The sequence below is a fragment of the Colobus angolensis genome, unplaced genomic scaffold (genome assembly GCF_000951035.1).
Source record: "Colobus angolensis palliatus isolate OR3802 unplaced genomic scaffold, Cang.pa_1.0 Scaffold193, whole genome shotgun sequence".
NCBI lineage: Eukaryota > Metazoa > Chordata > Mammalia > Primates > Cercopithecidae > Colobus > Colobus angolensis.
The window spans coordinates 736,768-751,789 of NW_012115077.1; the positions used below are offsets into that span (position 1 = coordinate 736,768).

The window sequence follows — 15,022 nt, forward strand, 5'->3', positions numbered from 1 at the left end:
ACAGTGGCGTGTCCACCTTGAATTCATCCAAACGGAAGTTTCCTAGAGTCTCACCCCATCCCCTCCTGCTCCAGTGGGACAGAAAAGAGATATTTCCCATCACCTTCATGCCCAAATGAAAAAGGGGGCTGGGCTGTGAAGAGAGAAAACCAGAAAGGATTTCATACTGGATCCCCCTGGGCCAGGCTTTCACTGGGTCCTCCCAGAGCTGGGGGTTGGGAGTGCAGATAGGAGGAGGCACTGTGCAGGGGAGTACACGGCTGTCCCCAGGGGACAGGGGGTCCTGACAGGACATGCCAGGCATCCCAGAGAGCCAGGAGTGTCAGGCGGGTGGCTCCAGCCCCACCCTGGCCCCCCAGGCTGGCATTCCTCACTCATGAAACACAGCCATAAATTACGGCTCCCACTCAGACCCACAGGAGGACCCCCTCCCACCCACCAAAGCCCCAGGCGACAGTCCCCTGCATTGGAAACAGGTCGGCCCCAGAATGGGGGGGCTCCCCCAGTGGCCTATCCACAATGCAGTGGCTCCCTAAGGAGCAGCCCAGCTCCATCTGCAAGGGGACCCTCTGCGGTTACTTCCTTCTGGAACCTGGCTGGGGAAAACGAGAGCGTGCTTCTCAGGGTGCACATGCCCTGCCCACTGTTCTCAGCACACTTCCTCTTCAGTCAGGCTCAGAGAGGGACGGGTGTGGACTGAGATCACACAGCAGTCCCAGAAAGTGAGCACCGGGCTGGCCCTGCATTCTCCAGGAAGGAGATGGACACCAGCCAGCCTGAGGGTCGAGAGTTCGGCCGTGGTGGATGTCCTGGCAGGGCTCTGCAGCCAAGCCTCCCCTAGGTGCTCAGAAAACACCCTCTTTAGCAGGCAGGAGGGTGGACAGGCAGCAGGTGGCACCTGTCGGCCTAATCACCATCATTAACTGGGCAATAAAGCGGCATGGCCTGGGCCAGTCTTTGAAGGAAGGGCCTGCCAGCTGGGTCAGGTTTGCACAGGCAGCCCAGCAGCTCGGCTCCTCCACTCACACTCCAGGCTGCAGCAGGTAGATGGGCCCTGCTGGGACTAGGTCTGCAGCCTCCTGCGCAGGCACCCATACCCCTTCACTGATGGCTTCCAGGAAGTTAGCAGTGAACTTTGGGTGTCTCCTACCAGCCGGACTTGTGTGGTACTGGGACTCAACAACTTCTGCGGTAGTGAGCGTCCCATTGCTAAGATCGACGAGGCTGGAAGCAACGTGAGGACAATCTGCCTGTTTGGAGCTGTGTCCCCAGTTCCTACACAGGGCCTGGCACAGCGAACAGTGCATTAAGGAGGAATGTCTGGGAAGCATACAGGAGCTTCTTGCTCCCAGAGGGAAGCTGGACACGCTCCCCTCCAAGGCTCTTTCTGGATTGCCATACGTGGAGTGCTGCGTGACTTTGAGAAACGTCTTGACCTCTCTTGGCCAATGTCACCTTAAGCTCAGCAGAGAGGCCCAGACTTCTGAGCCAAGTGTTCCCCTGTCCCTGTCCCCTGAGGTCCTGAGAGTGTCCCTGTTTCCCTACTCCTTCCTCCTGCCAGGCAGCACCAGCTCTCTATGGCAACCAGAGGACCCAGGGACAGGCGGAGCTTGTTAGGGAGCTTGTGGAGGCAGGGACAGGGCTGTCCACACCACTCTCTGAGTTCACCTGGACGGGGGCCCCAGCCAAAGTGCAGTTCTAGAGGTTAAGGTCCTTGGCCCCAGACTAGGCCCCTTGGGGGCGCAGGCCATGACTTCCTGTCTCCTCACAGTCTTGGAGGGGAGGCTGCTTTTTCTGAAGGAGGGAGGGAAGGGTGGAGGAAGCTAAGGAGTGCTGGGTCAGCGGTCGGGTAGAACTGGGTGGGTGAAGTTCTAGTGGGGTGCCAGTCTAGAGAGCAGGCCCCTGCAGCCTCCACCCCAGTTTGGCAAGGGAAGGGGAAGGGGTTGTGCAGAGGAGGAGGCGAAGAAGGAAACAGCAGCCTGGTTGGAAAGAGTGTGACGGGGACTCAGAAGAGTGCTCTGAAGGGTGGAAAGACCCACAGATGTGTGTACATGGAGTCACAGATCCTTGGGTACCCACAGAACCTATAGACACATGCACAGACATGGATACCTGTGTACACACAGTTATACACATTCACACACAAACACTCATGCACACAACATTACAGGCTCTCACAGCCTGACAGACACACGGGACCACTCCCAGAAAGACACGGACATACACAGCCACAGCCACTTGTACACGCACAGTTGCTCAGACGCCTCTGCATGCCACGTCAGACCTGAGTGTTCTCGCTGCATGTGGATGCCCACACTTAGACATAGATTCTGGTACGGACATACCCGATAGCGCGTTACAGCTCCACAGACTTCATGCACCCATGGTGACACGTGACAGTGAGAACACAAACGTAAATACGTACACACTCATGCAGAGGTACACACTTACACAGACACTGACACCAGTGAAAACACACACACCCCAGCATTGCTTCTCCCACCTCCACAGCAGGAGGGATTAAGACAAGAGGTGAGAAGCCCTCCCCACCCAGCAGGACTCTGTGTTCCTCCACCCCGCTCCCCCCCAAGCTCTCAGATTGGAAACTCCCTGGATTTCCCAGGGGGTCAGCCAACCAGAACAGGCTCAGACCTCAGCCCAGCTGCCCCGCCACATGCCCTTCACAGCTCTGGGTGCTTCTCCATCAGCCACAGCCAATGAGCTGCCTGCTCTTCCCCAGGAAGCTCACCCTAATTAACCCCAGATCTCCCCACCCCTTCTTTGACGTGGGGTCTCTGGGCCTCAAGGCCTCATGGCTTTGCCCTGTTCCTCTGTGGATGTTCTTCAGGGTCTTGCACACCAGTGGAGTGAGACTTGGAAAGCAGCAGGCTCAAATCTTGGGAACTCACTTTGGAAAAGCAAGTCCAACCTGCATGGGCAGAAGCGGACAGAAGATGGTCAATGCAGATAGATGCAGGGTTCAGGGAGGGGTCCCCCTCCTCCATCATACTGGGGCTCCCAAGGGTGGGCACATGCTGTTCCTTCTTCCTAGCATCCCTAGGGTCTTTCCCCAGACTGAAGCACAGCAGACATTGGCCCCAGGGATTTCCAACCCCAGCCAGGGCTGTTTTCTGGCTCCAAGCAGCCCAGCCTTGGGCACAGCTCAGCAGCATACAGTGAACTGCTTCTAACCTCCAGTCGTCAGAGGGACAGAGCTTCCTCTGGCCCCAGCCTGTCTAAGCACCTAGCTGCAGCTCCTCCAGGCCAGAGCCCAGCTCAGCTCCATCTGAGGACCTGAAATGAGGGTGCTGGAGTGTGGGACCAGAGCTCCAGACAGAAGTCCTTTCCCAATACTGCAGTAGCTGGAGTTGAGGCTAGACACTTTCTGGGCCTAGGAGAGAATTCTGAAGGGCTGGCATGGTGAGAGAAGGACAGGGTGGTCCTATCTAGAGACAGAGGAGAAACACCTCACAAATCCCCTTTCCGTCCAAGGTCTGTGGCAATCCCAAGGTTCCTGTTTCAACTCCCAGACTGCATGCAATGAGGAAGTCATGCTTCCCAAAGGAAAGAGGGAGCCAGAGCCAGAGCCCGCACCCATTCCTGGGGCAGAGGTGGATCCTGACTTGGAAGAGAAAGAAGTTCATCTCATCTGCCAGAAGCAGTCTCACTGTGGGAGGTGACAACTACAGTCTCTCCTGGGCATCCCATCAGGGCCTCCCTGAGACCCTTGGCCCCTGAATTAATTTGCATTTCCTTGATTTTTAATGAAGTTGAAAATCTTTTCACTTGTTTTTGGCCATTTATATTTTACCTGTGAATTGCTTGTGTCCTTTGCCGATTTTTCTGTGAAATCATCTTACTATTTATTTAGAGGAGCTCCTTATATATTGTGAATATTAACCCTTTATCTGTTATATATGTTTCAACACTTTCTTCCAGGCTATGTTATGTCTTTTAACTTTGTTCGCATTATATTTTGCTCTAAAGAAATTTACAATTTTTATTTAGTCAAATCTGTCAATATGTTCCTTTATGGCTTCTGCATTTGATGTCATGCTTATAAATGCCTTCTTCCGCTCCATAATCATAAAAATGTTTCCTACATTTTTTCTATTTGTTTGTATGATTTTCATTTTTACATTAGATTGTTAATGCATCTGGATTTTTAAATGTATAGTATGAAGAAGGATTTAACTTTATTTCTTTCCAATGGAAAGTTCATTGTCCCAACTCCATTTATTAAATTTTTTACTTGCTACTTTAAAATACTTTGCAGTACAGACGTCCTGGCTCAAGCCTATAATACCAGTGCTTTGGGAGTTTGAGACCAGCCTGGGCAACAGAGCAACACCCCATCTCTACAAAAAAAATTTTTTTGTTCAACTAGCTGAGCATGGTATAGCTATAGTCCCAGCTACTGGGGAGGCTGAAGTGAGAGGATCGCTTGAGTCCAGGACGTGGAGGCTGCAGCGAGCTATGATCATGCCACTACACTCCAGCCTGGGCAACAGAGACAGATCCTATCTCAGAAAAATAAAGTAAAATACCCTACTATTATATACCTATTTTAAAATACCTTGTTATCGTATGCCCATTTCTCACAAATATCCAAGTTTATTCTGGACTCTATTATCTTCCATTAATTTATTTATTTCTGTATCAAAGTTGCAGTTTTAATTGTGGAAGCCTTATTGAACATTTTGAAAACTGACAGGGCAAGTTACCCATTAGTCTTCTTTCTCAAAAAACTCTAAGCTATTCTCATAGATTTACCCTTCCCCCAAACTACAGAATCAACCCATCATATTTGGGGGGCAAAAAATCCCTTTGACTTTTGATATGAATTGCATTCAGCTTGTCTTTAGAGGAGAATTGACATCCTTACAATTCAGTCTTCTTGTTGTTGCTGTTTTAGAGACAGGGTCTCAGCATGTAGCCCAGGCTGGTGTCAAAACTCCTGGGATCAGGCGATCCTCCCACCTCCTGAAGTGCTGTGATTACAGGCATGAGCCACCATGCCCAGTCTTTTTTCTTTCTTTTTTCTATTTTCTTTTTCTTTCTTTTTTTTTTTTTTTAGCCTTCTAGTTCAGGAACATGATATGCCTTTATGTTTATTCAGGTCTTATTTTATGTTTATCAGTAAAAATTTATTGTTTTCTTCATGTAGATTTCATGTATTTCTTATTAAGTTTATTCCTGGATATTTTGTATTGTTACTTTTGTGAGCTAAATCTTTTTGTCTCCTTTTTTTTTCTTTTTGAGACAGGGTCTCACTCTGTCACCCAAGCTAGAATGCAGTGGCTCACTGAAACCTCCCGGCTCACTGTAACCTCTGAATCACTGACTCAAACAATCCTCCCACCTCAGCCTTCCAAGTAGCTGGGACTACAGTCGCGTGCCACCCCACCCAGTTAATTTCTGTATTATTCGTAGAGACAGGGTGTTTCCATGTTGCCCAGGCTGGTCTCGAACTCCTGAGCTTAAGAGATCCACCCGCCTCAGCCTCCCAAAGTGCTGAGATTACAGGTGTGCACCACCACGCCCAGCTATCTCCTATTTTAATTGGTTGTTTTAGTTGTATAGAAATGGTTTTGATTTTTATACACTGGTATATTCTGCTATCTTACTACATTCTCTCATTTGTTGTAATAGTCTTTTAATTGATTCTCTTCGATTTCCTAAATAAGCACAACATTTGTAATTCTTGAAGGTTTTGCATCTTTCCTCCTTATATTAATGCCTTATTTCTTTTTCTTATCGTACTGGTTGGGGCTTTCGGAATAATGTTCATTGATAGCAACCATGGCAGCCTTCAAATTACAACTTTTGTGGTTTTCTGTGCCCAGAGTATCCATACAGAAATACCTGTGAGTCTAGAAATAACAGTTAGCTCTGTGTATATCAGATAGAAGCAATTAGCAAACACCCAGGTCTTGATAGCTGCCCTTTCACTGTGAAACTCCATTGACTATTAGGGTTAAGGGAGCAGAGCTTTGAATGCTACTGTGAGTCCCAGAAAAAGGTGGATTGAGTCAGGGTGCCTGTCCTAACCCCAGAACACAATTCTTATACCCGAGTGGGCATGCCAGCACGTCCTCATTTCTTTCCCAGCACCACTGGCCTTGGTGAAGAGAAAGGGGCCACTTGGGGTTATGCTGAGAACTTTAGACATACAAACTTACTAAATCCTCACAACCACCTTGTGGGTGAGTATCACTCCCTTGTTAACAAATGAGGAAACTGAGGCTCAGAGTGGGGAGTATGGATGATCACACAGCTAACCATCACTTATAAATGGGTTCCTTGCTGTCTGCCTCTGCACCCTCTTTTCTGAAATGGATATTTAGTACGGAACATTTTCTGCCTCGACTAAGAATTCTCTAAATGTTTTAGTATGCTCCACACTTGTACCAGATGACCACCACTCTCCCCTGGTCAGGGTTGATATTCCCTCTCTCCTTGGAATGAGATAGTCACTGGGGAAGAGCTGACTTGTCCATACCCTCAGGCCGGAAGCCAAATCCCAGACCTTGCTGGTCAGCAGTGCTGGTACTAGGTCCCTAGAGCCTTTAGCTCCAGGAAGAGACACAAGTGGGCTTAGAGGCCAGTGCAAGGGTCAGGGAGATGGAGGGAAAGAATGACCAGGGACAAGAGACAAGGGGCTGGAGGGCAAAGAAGATGGAAAGGAAGCAGAGAGAAGGAGGTGAGGACAGGGTCTGGGGGAGCAGCAGAGAGCTGTCAGGGAGCAGGCACAGGCTCCAGGACTGAGTCCAGCTGGGACCAGGGAGGCTTCACCCTCAACATGGACTCTTAAGGGGCCAGAGACCAGGGCAACAGCCACTCAGGTTTCTGTTTCTATCCTCCAAACCGTGAAGAGTGGCCATGGGATGAAGACACAGAACCAGGGAGTCCCCATCTCCACGCCCACAGACACCCACATGCTCACACAGGGCTAGATTGCTGACACACAGCAGAGACGTGTGCACAGACATAAGCGTGTCAACACACGGACGACACATAGGCCTGGGTCCAGGGACACAGAGACACAGACACAGGGGAAGACACGCAGACACACGCCCACCCAGGAGACAGATGTACAGACCCAGGGGGAGATGCAGACAGACTTGCATGTGTCTCCCCCTGAAAGAGAGGGAGATGGGAGTCACCGGCACATGCTCAAGTGGGTGCGCACGCCCCCACCCACAAGGAGACACCCTCGAGGTGCTGCAGGAGCTGTGGAGAGACAGACAGATGGCTGGCAGTTCCCAGCAAATCTGTGCTAATGCTTGGCCCTTGAAGGACCCAACCTGTCCATGCTGTGCCTCAGAGAACCCTGGGGGCCACCCAGCGCTGTTCCCCAGAACCTCGTGAGTGGGCTCCATGAGCCTACATGTGGCGACCAGGCTCTCCTGACACACGTGCATGCTCCGACAGGCCTGTGCCCCACCTGTGGGGGGTGTGGGGCGACATCCCCCTTCTGGAGTGCAGGCGGGGGCCACGGGACAACCCCCACCTCCACAAGCCACAGGCTGTGCCCGCTGGCAGGGACAGGGGAGGGGGCCCGGGCCAGCTCAGGAGGAGGGAGGGGTTGGGGGGGGCCGGGGCGCGGCTGGGGCGGGCACGGGAGCCGGTACCTGTCAAACAAGAGCCAAGGAGCAAACTAGCTTCTTAGTCACCTTTCTCTTCTCCCCGTTTTGGCAGCAGCCCCTCCGGGCAAGGGGAAGCTGATATCATAATTATTGGCTCACCTGGCAGCTGCCTCCCCTCACCTGATGTCAGCACAGACCCAGGACGGCGGAGCTGACGGACTGACAGACGGACAGAGCTCCCGGCCCCCCAGACCCGGGCCCCCACGCCGACCTGCTTCACTGAGCAGGTAAGAGGAACCCCGGCCCAAGTCAGCCGTGGAGGCCAGCAGGGCCGGGCTGCGGCGTGGGGAGGGGCTTTGCCTTTTTAACGGGGCTCAGGAGTGACTGGGAGCACCTGGGTGCTCCCCACATTCTCACTGCAGCTCAAGGGAGACTCAGAATTCGGGTGAGTGCCTGGAGGCCAAGGGGCACCCCCTCCCCGGCGCCCCCCTCCAGTTCCTTTTCTAGATTGTCCAACTTTAATCCCTCTTGCTGTGGTGTAGGTCTCATTCTGGTGTGTGCTGGATTTTGTGTGTGTCTCTGTGTGTTGGAGATGTGCTCACTCACCCTGTGCTGGGGGTAATAAGGATTCAGAAGTGCTAGTTCTGGAAAACTAGAGCTGAAAGGCAGGGGGCCATGTTCTCCGTCTAGTGGTTTTCCAAGTGAAGAAGGGAGAGCCCAGCTCTGGGAGCTGGGGGCACCAAGGTTTGTGCAGATCAAAGAATTGCTCAACATCTAAATGCAGCCCAGGCTGGGGTCTAGATACCTGGGCCCATGCAGAGACCTGGGTTGCAGAAAGGAAGGAGATGGTGCACCTTGTGGCGAAGCAGACAGGTGGCAAACAGGTGCTGTGGCTAGGAGTTGATGCTAGTCACCTGTTATCCCCAACTCCATTTCTCTCCCGCAAGACCCCTAAGGCAGAGTCCTGGTGAGCAGAACTGGGCCAGGCAGGGAGCCCTTAGGCCTTTGGGGCCTAGAGTTGGGGGTGTGAAGAGTGAAGGCCCTTAGGGAAATGGCCGAAGCAGCAGGAAGCGCCTGCCAGCTCCCCTGACTCCTCCCCACCCACTACCTGCTCAGATAAGGTTCTGGCATTCCCCGTGGAGTCCCCCAGGCCCTCCCTAAATATCCAAAGAAGCCCGTTGGATGAAGAGTAGACTCTAACGAGTGGGTGTGTTTGCCTCTTCTCTTGGCACCTACAGGCATGGGGGATATGTTTGGATGTGCTTTGTGGCAATGCACAACTGGTCAGCGGGAAGGGACCCGGGTGGAGGGGCTCCTCTTGGGAAGTCACCCTATCCATCCCCTGCCCCTATGCCACTCATTGCCCACGTCGGGCAGGGCTGCCCTTCCTAATTTTCCTAATCCCTGAAGGAGAAAATCTGGTCAGTTTCCTCACAGTCATGAAGTCCCTCCTGGAGCCTCTCTGAAATCTTTACCACTGCAGGGTCCAGCTCTGCTTGCCCGGTAACCTTCTTCCTCCCGCACCAGGGAACCCTAGTTCCTCGGATCCAAGGGCAGCGTTGCACTGCAGTCCTGTCCCCATCGGGCTTGGCTCAGTCCCTTTTACCATCTTGCTCATTCCCTGACCACAAGACACAGGCAGTAGAAGGGCACCCCCGGTGGATGGAGGAAGGGGCAGCACCTCCTATCCTGGTCCCTTTCTCTTGTGGCTCTGTGAGGGGTTCAGGGTGAGCCAGGCAGGGACAGAGCCAGGCTGAGTCCTGAAGAGGGGCAGAGGGGGTGAGGGCTGCCCCAGGTTGGGGATCCTCAGAGGCAAAGGAGCCACAGGGAGAGGCACATGTCTTCCTGGCTCCCCACCCAGCCCCGCCCGCGCTGCCTTTGCGAGCTCAGCTCCCAGCTCCAGGGCCTGCCGAGGCACGCTGCCCCCCCAGGCCCGGCGCCTCACTCCCTCCCAGAGCCAGGAACCTGTTCTCCCGGGAATGCCAGGGAGTTCTCAGAGGACTTTATTTCCCAGGGGCTCAGGGAGCCCCAGAATCCTCTGGACCAGTGGGTCCTGGGAAGCTAGAGAAAAATTAGGGGGCTTAGGACCCCTCCCTGCTCCCCAGCTTTGTCTCATCCACACACTGACACCACATTGCCTCCAATGTGCCGTCTTCATCGTGAAAAGGCTTCATCATGAGAAGCCTTAGGAAGGTTAAAGACAAGGGGGAAAGCCCACTGGTGACACACGCCCTCTGTCATGTGCCCTCCGCTGCCTCAGGGAAAGCCTTCCTTTCCCCCATCCCCCGGAGAGTCCCATCTGGCCTCTAAGAAAGCAACATATCACTTCTTTCCTTGGACTCTTCATCTTCTCTAGCCAGGAAGTCCTTCCTGATGTCTAACCTCCCCCTTTCAGGTTTGAGTTGACACCTGGGTTTCACCAGCAGAACCCCCATCGCCTGCACAGGGCCCAGGCACATAGGCAGAGACTGTTCTAAGTCACATTGAAATGCCCTGCTTGCTTGGGCACTGGCAGGGACAGAAAGACCCCACTCTCGCTGCCCCTCTTATTCTCTCCGACTCCACATTCTAATGAATGCCTGCCCCCCCATCCGCCCATAACAGAAGGATGGAGGGGACCGAGGTCCTGCAGGTAGGCCCTCCCCTCTGTCCTTCCAAATCACAGCCTGCCATCCCCACTGTGGCTGGAAGAGGGGAGCTCAGGAAGCCAAGACAGGCTTCTGCAGCAGGAGCGATTGATAGACTTCAGAGAAAGTTCTCAGCGTTTTAGGTTGAGTTTGACTGGACTATGTGACCACAGAAGGCGGTTTCCTGAATGGAGAGGCAACCATTGATCTGGGATGGGTGGGGTTGGGCTGGCAACATGCCCAGGAGCTGGGGAAGGATGAGATGACCTCCAGGAGCTGGGGAAAGACAAGATGACCTCTGGGAGAGGGCCTCCCAAAAGCACCAACCACATGGTTCCAGAATACATTGGGTCTTTCCACCTTATTCATCTCCATCCCCTGCCCCTCCCTGCCTCTCTGTGCCCAACTCCAACCTCATCCCTCACCTTTCCACCTGTCTCTGTCTCTTTCCCCATCACAACCTACCTCCATTCCCATCTTCAATCCCAGCCCAGCCCCCTTCCTACTCATCCTCATCCCCAAACATGCCTCCATCACCACCACCCCATCCTGCTCCTTCCTCCTTACCTCACCTCATCACTTGACCTCCAACCACACTCCTATCCCCATCTCCCCCTCCTACTCCACTCCTCAAGATGTATCTCCCCCTATGTCACAGGTTCTCTTGGAGTCCAACACCTCTCACCAGCATCCCCGCCAGGTTCTGGGGTGTCCTCCAGGTTCTCTGAGCGTTGAGGAAAAGCCCAGAGCCATGCCAATGGACAAAACAGGCAGGATGAGATCATCCCTGGAGCAACCCTTAGCTTCCTCATCCTATCTGGGCTGTAAAGGCTGGACGCTCGCCAAACAGTAAAAATGAGTTCAGATGCCACAAGACAAGTGGAGACCTAGTGTCCAGACAGACCTCCACACTGCGGGCGTGTGGCAGTGAAGGGAGGATGGAGAGACACTATCAGAGAGCCCCAAAGTGGGGCCGGGGCAGCCTTTCTCAGGGGGCCGGGAGTGTAACTGATCCTATTAGGCATGGAGGGCCAAGGAATGGGGGCATGGAAGCAGGAGCAGGGATTTTTAGGGTTGATTAGTAGTGCACATCCCTGGGTCTCTACCCTACCTGTGGCCCTTGCTTAGTCAGCTCAGATTAATGGGGCCATGGAGAGAATTCGCTGAATCGTGATCTCTTGAGGAACTTGACTGAAGAGCCAGCCTGTGAGTCATGGGGAAAAGGGAACCTGTGCTCTCAAAGCTACTCTAGAAGCTTCCAGGGGTAGGCACTCCTCAAGACCCTCCCATCCCCTTCCAGGTTGCAACAGAGAGCCCACTGCAAGGTCTGAGCCTCGCCCTCCACCCCATGCTCACAGGAGGATGCACGGTCAGTCAGTTCCAAATCCTGCCCTCATACACTCTCTGGGGCCCTCAGGGCTCCCCCCACTGCCTCTGACAAACTATAGCACAGACACACACACACACAGACACACACACAGACACAGAGACACACACAGAGACACACACACACAGACACACACACAGACACAGAGACACACACAGAGACACACACACACAGACACACACCCAGACACACACACAGAGATACACACATGTACACACACATACGTATATACATACAGACACACACACACACAGACACACACACACAGAGACACACCCAGACACACACACAGAGATACACACATGCACACACACATACATATATACATACAGAGAGATACATACAGAGACACACACAGAGACACACAAGCAAGCACACACACAGAGAGAATGAGAATGGGGTGCATCCCTGGAACCAGATTGCCTGGAGACAGTTGGAGGCCCCACCTACACTTGTAAATTCCATAGCCATGTCCCAGACTGCACCAGCCCATCAGTCTCGGAAGGCATAGGATGTACATGAGGAAGGACACACACACATACACCGCTGTGATCAGAAAACCCAATTATCAGACTCTGCACTTAGCACCCCTCCTCCATGCAGGCCCGGAGTGACCACAGCAGTCCTCACTGTCAGTGGGGGCAGTGTCCCCGGCTTCCTCTGGAGAGGGTTCCTGGAGCCTACACTGGGCACCAAGAGCATGCAGTTTGATAGAGGTGGCTCTGCTTCTCTGTGCCTTCCCATGAGCATGTCCAATCTGCCTGAAGTGGGAAGGGTTTTGGAGAAAAAATTATTTGGGGTGGCAATGCCAAACCCAGGATGCTCTGAGGGTGGTCAAGGAAGAAAGATGGCAGCTGGAGCCAAGGAGCTGGATGGGCTCAGGTAAACACCCCCAGAGCCTGCCCCTTCTTCAGGGACATGATTAGGTGCTCAGAGTTGCTTCCCATAGCCCCGGAGCCTGGAGGAAGGAGCAGTGCACAGATGCCTGCATAGCAGGGAGCAATCTCTCCCACTGGTGGGACCTCAGTTTCCCTATCTGTCAAATAAAGAGGGGCTTGGGCGGGAGGGCCTCCCAGTGCACTTCTCACTCCGAGGCTTATTAAGTTCAAGGAGATAACCACCTGCCTGTCCCCTGTGCCAGATGGCATTGAGGGAGGAGGTGCACCAGTTTGTATTTGTCTTGTACTAAATCTGTATTATTAGTAGTGGTGGCAGAATTAATATCCCTAATAATAGATCTGTATTAATGAGCAGTTCTGATAATGATATGTACAGAGTGTGAGAGGCCCCTGGCCCCACAGACAGTGGGATCCTGGGCCATTTCTTTGCCCCCACTCAGGTGGACAGGCAAAGAGGGAGCGCATCAGCAAGACGAGGGCCCTCTTGACCATCCCCCTGGGGCACACCCCTAGAAAGGGGGGATGGTTAAAGGTAAAAAGATCTCACTCAGCCCCATCCCACTCCTGAAATCGTACAGGCCTAGGACCCCAGGGGAGGAGGCAGGGGCACCAGACAAGCTGGTGCTGGTTTAACTTCTGAGGATTTTGACATTCTGGTTCTCACTGGGTCCCCAGGACAGCCAGGTGAAGTATGTAGGGCAAAGATGAGGACCCCGTTTTATAAAAGAGGGAACGAAGTTTATTCCCATGACTAGCCCACACTGAGAGCAGAGCTGGGAGAGGACCCTCCTGCAGTCCTTGGTAAGGAGGCCTCACTGTGAGGGAAAAGGGGGATTCTGCAGGGAAGCCGGGATCTGGGTTCAGTGAAGGCTTCCGGAGATGATAACGCCAGGTTACAGGGGAGGTGAGACCAAGCTCCAACATGTCTGTTGGTCTCAGAGATCAAATCCTTTGCTGCCAATCACTGCCACAGCCCATCACCTCCAAAGCCAATTACCTATTAGCCCACAGGAGGTTGGGGGTGGGACCATCAGGCTCAGTCCTGGGTGACTTCATTACAGAGGTGGGACTTCTGTTTTTTTTTTTTTTTTTTTTGAGGCGGAGTCTGTCGCCCCGACTGGAGTGCAGTGGTGCGATCTCGGCTCACTGCAAGCTCTGCCTCCCGGGTTCACGCCATTCTCCTGCCTCAGCCTCCTCACCCGGCTAGTTTTTCATATTTTTTAGTAGAGACGGGGTTTCACCATGCTAGCCAGGATGGTTTCGATCTCCTGACCTCGTGATCCGCCCGTCTCGGCCTCCCAAAGTGCTGGGATTACAGGCTTGAGCCACCGCACCCGGCCCGAGGTGGGACTTCTGGGCCACAAGGACCCAGAGCTAATGAGTGCTTAGAGGTCAACCACTTCATCCCATCCCTCAGCCCATTTCTCCATCCCCTTCAGCCAGTGTAGCTGAAGGAAGCTTGTTGTAGTAGGGATGAAGGCCAGGCTTCATAATCTGTGCAAAAGCCTCCTGGTCCTTTACTCATGCCCCACCTCATCAGCCATTCTTTGGCCCCTATCACAGCTGGGCAGACTGAGGATTTCAGGGAACTTTCTTCTCTAGAAACCAATGTCTAAAGCCTCAGATCACTTCTTTCTCCACACTGCCCCCTGGAAGGATCAAGCAGGCAGCAAGTTCCTCCTTCTCAAAAGCCCAGCTTTCCAGTCAAGCCCTCAGTGGTTCTAGGTCACCCTGTCCATCTCCAAGTCACAGGTCAGGCCAGTTCTCACCATCAGACTCAGCCATGGCTTCAAAAATCCCTGGGAATAGGTGAGCACCATGGCATGCACTTTTGGTCTCATATACTCCAGAGACTGAAGCGAGACCCCAGGAGTTTGAGACCAGCCTGGGCAACAAAGCAAGACCCCATCTCTAGAACCTGGGGAAGGTGGAGGTGGGAGAACCTTCTCCTTAAACTGCCTGTCTAAGGGTTTTATGTACTTGGAACTGGGAATTGCCCTCCCCAACTAACTTCGGCAGGGCAAGCTTGCTGACCTTGCTTCTGGGAGCAAGATGTTGGGGTAGACTCACAGCCTCAGAGCCTGTACTCCAGAGTAGGCAGGGAGGCAAGAGGGTGGAAGAGGCAGACCATGAATGACACCCAGGAGTAAGAGCAAAAGATCCCTGGGGGCTGAGGATGCTTAGGTGGGAGGTCTCTGGCAAGGAGCATCTAAGGAGTAGGAAGAACCCAATAGGGCTGATCTCTCAGACTAGCAGAGGACAGAAGCAGTCCTAGTAGGTATGTCTCAGAAAGGAATGAATGGGAGCTTTGGGAGGTAGCATTTCTTGTTTCCTTGAAACCAAACATTCCTTTTTTTCCATCTACGAAATAAGCATCCCCAGCTTGGCCAACATGGCAAAATCCCGTCTCTACTAAAAATACAAAAGTTAACCAGGCTTGGTGGTGCCCGTCTGTAATCCCAGCTACTTGGGAGGCTGAGGCAGGAGAATCGCTTGAACCCAGGAGGTGGAGTTTGCAGT

The 15,022-nt window shown here is 53.0% G+C and overlaps 1 protein-coding gene across 1 annotated transcript in view; it reads left to right on the plus strand.

Moving 5' to 3' along the window:
- The first annotated feature begins 7,662 nt into the window (after positions 1 to 7,662).
- FOXN1 (forkhead box N1) overlaps positions 7,663 to 15,022 on the plus strand; it is a 30,589-nt gene continuing 23,229 nt past the window's right edge. The window contains exon 1 of the mRNA XM_011940782.1: positions 7,663 to 7,876. The gene's annotated coding sequence lies outside the window, so the exon portion shown is untranslated. The remainder of the gene's footprint in view (positions 7,877 to 15,022) is intronic.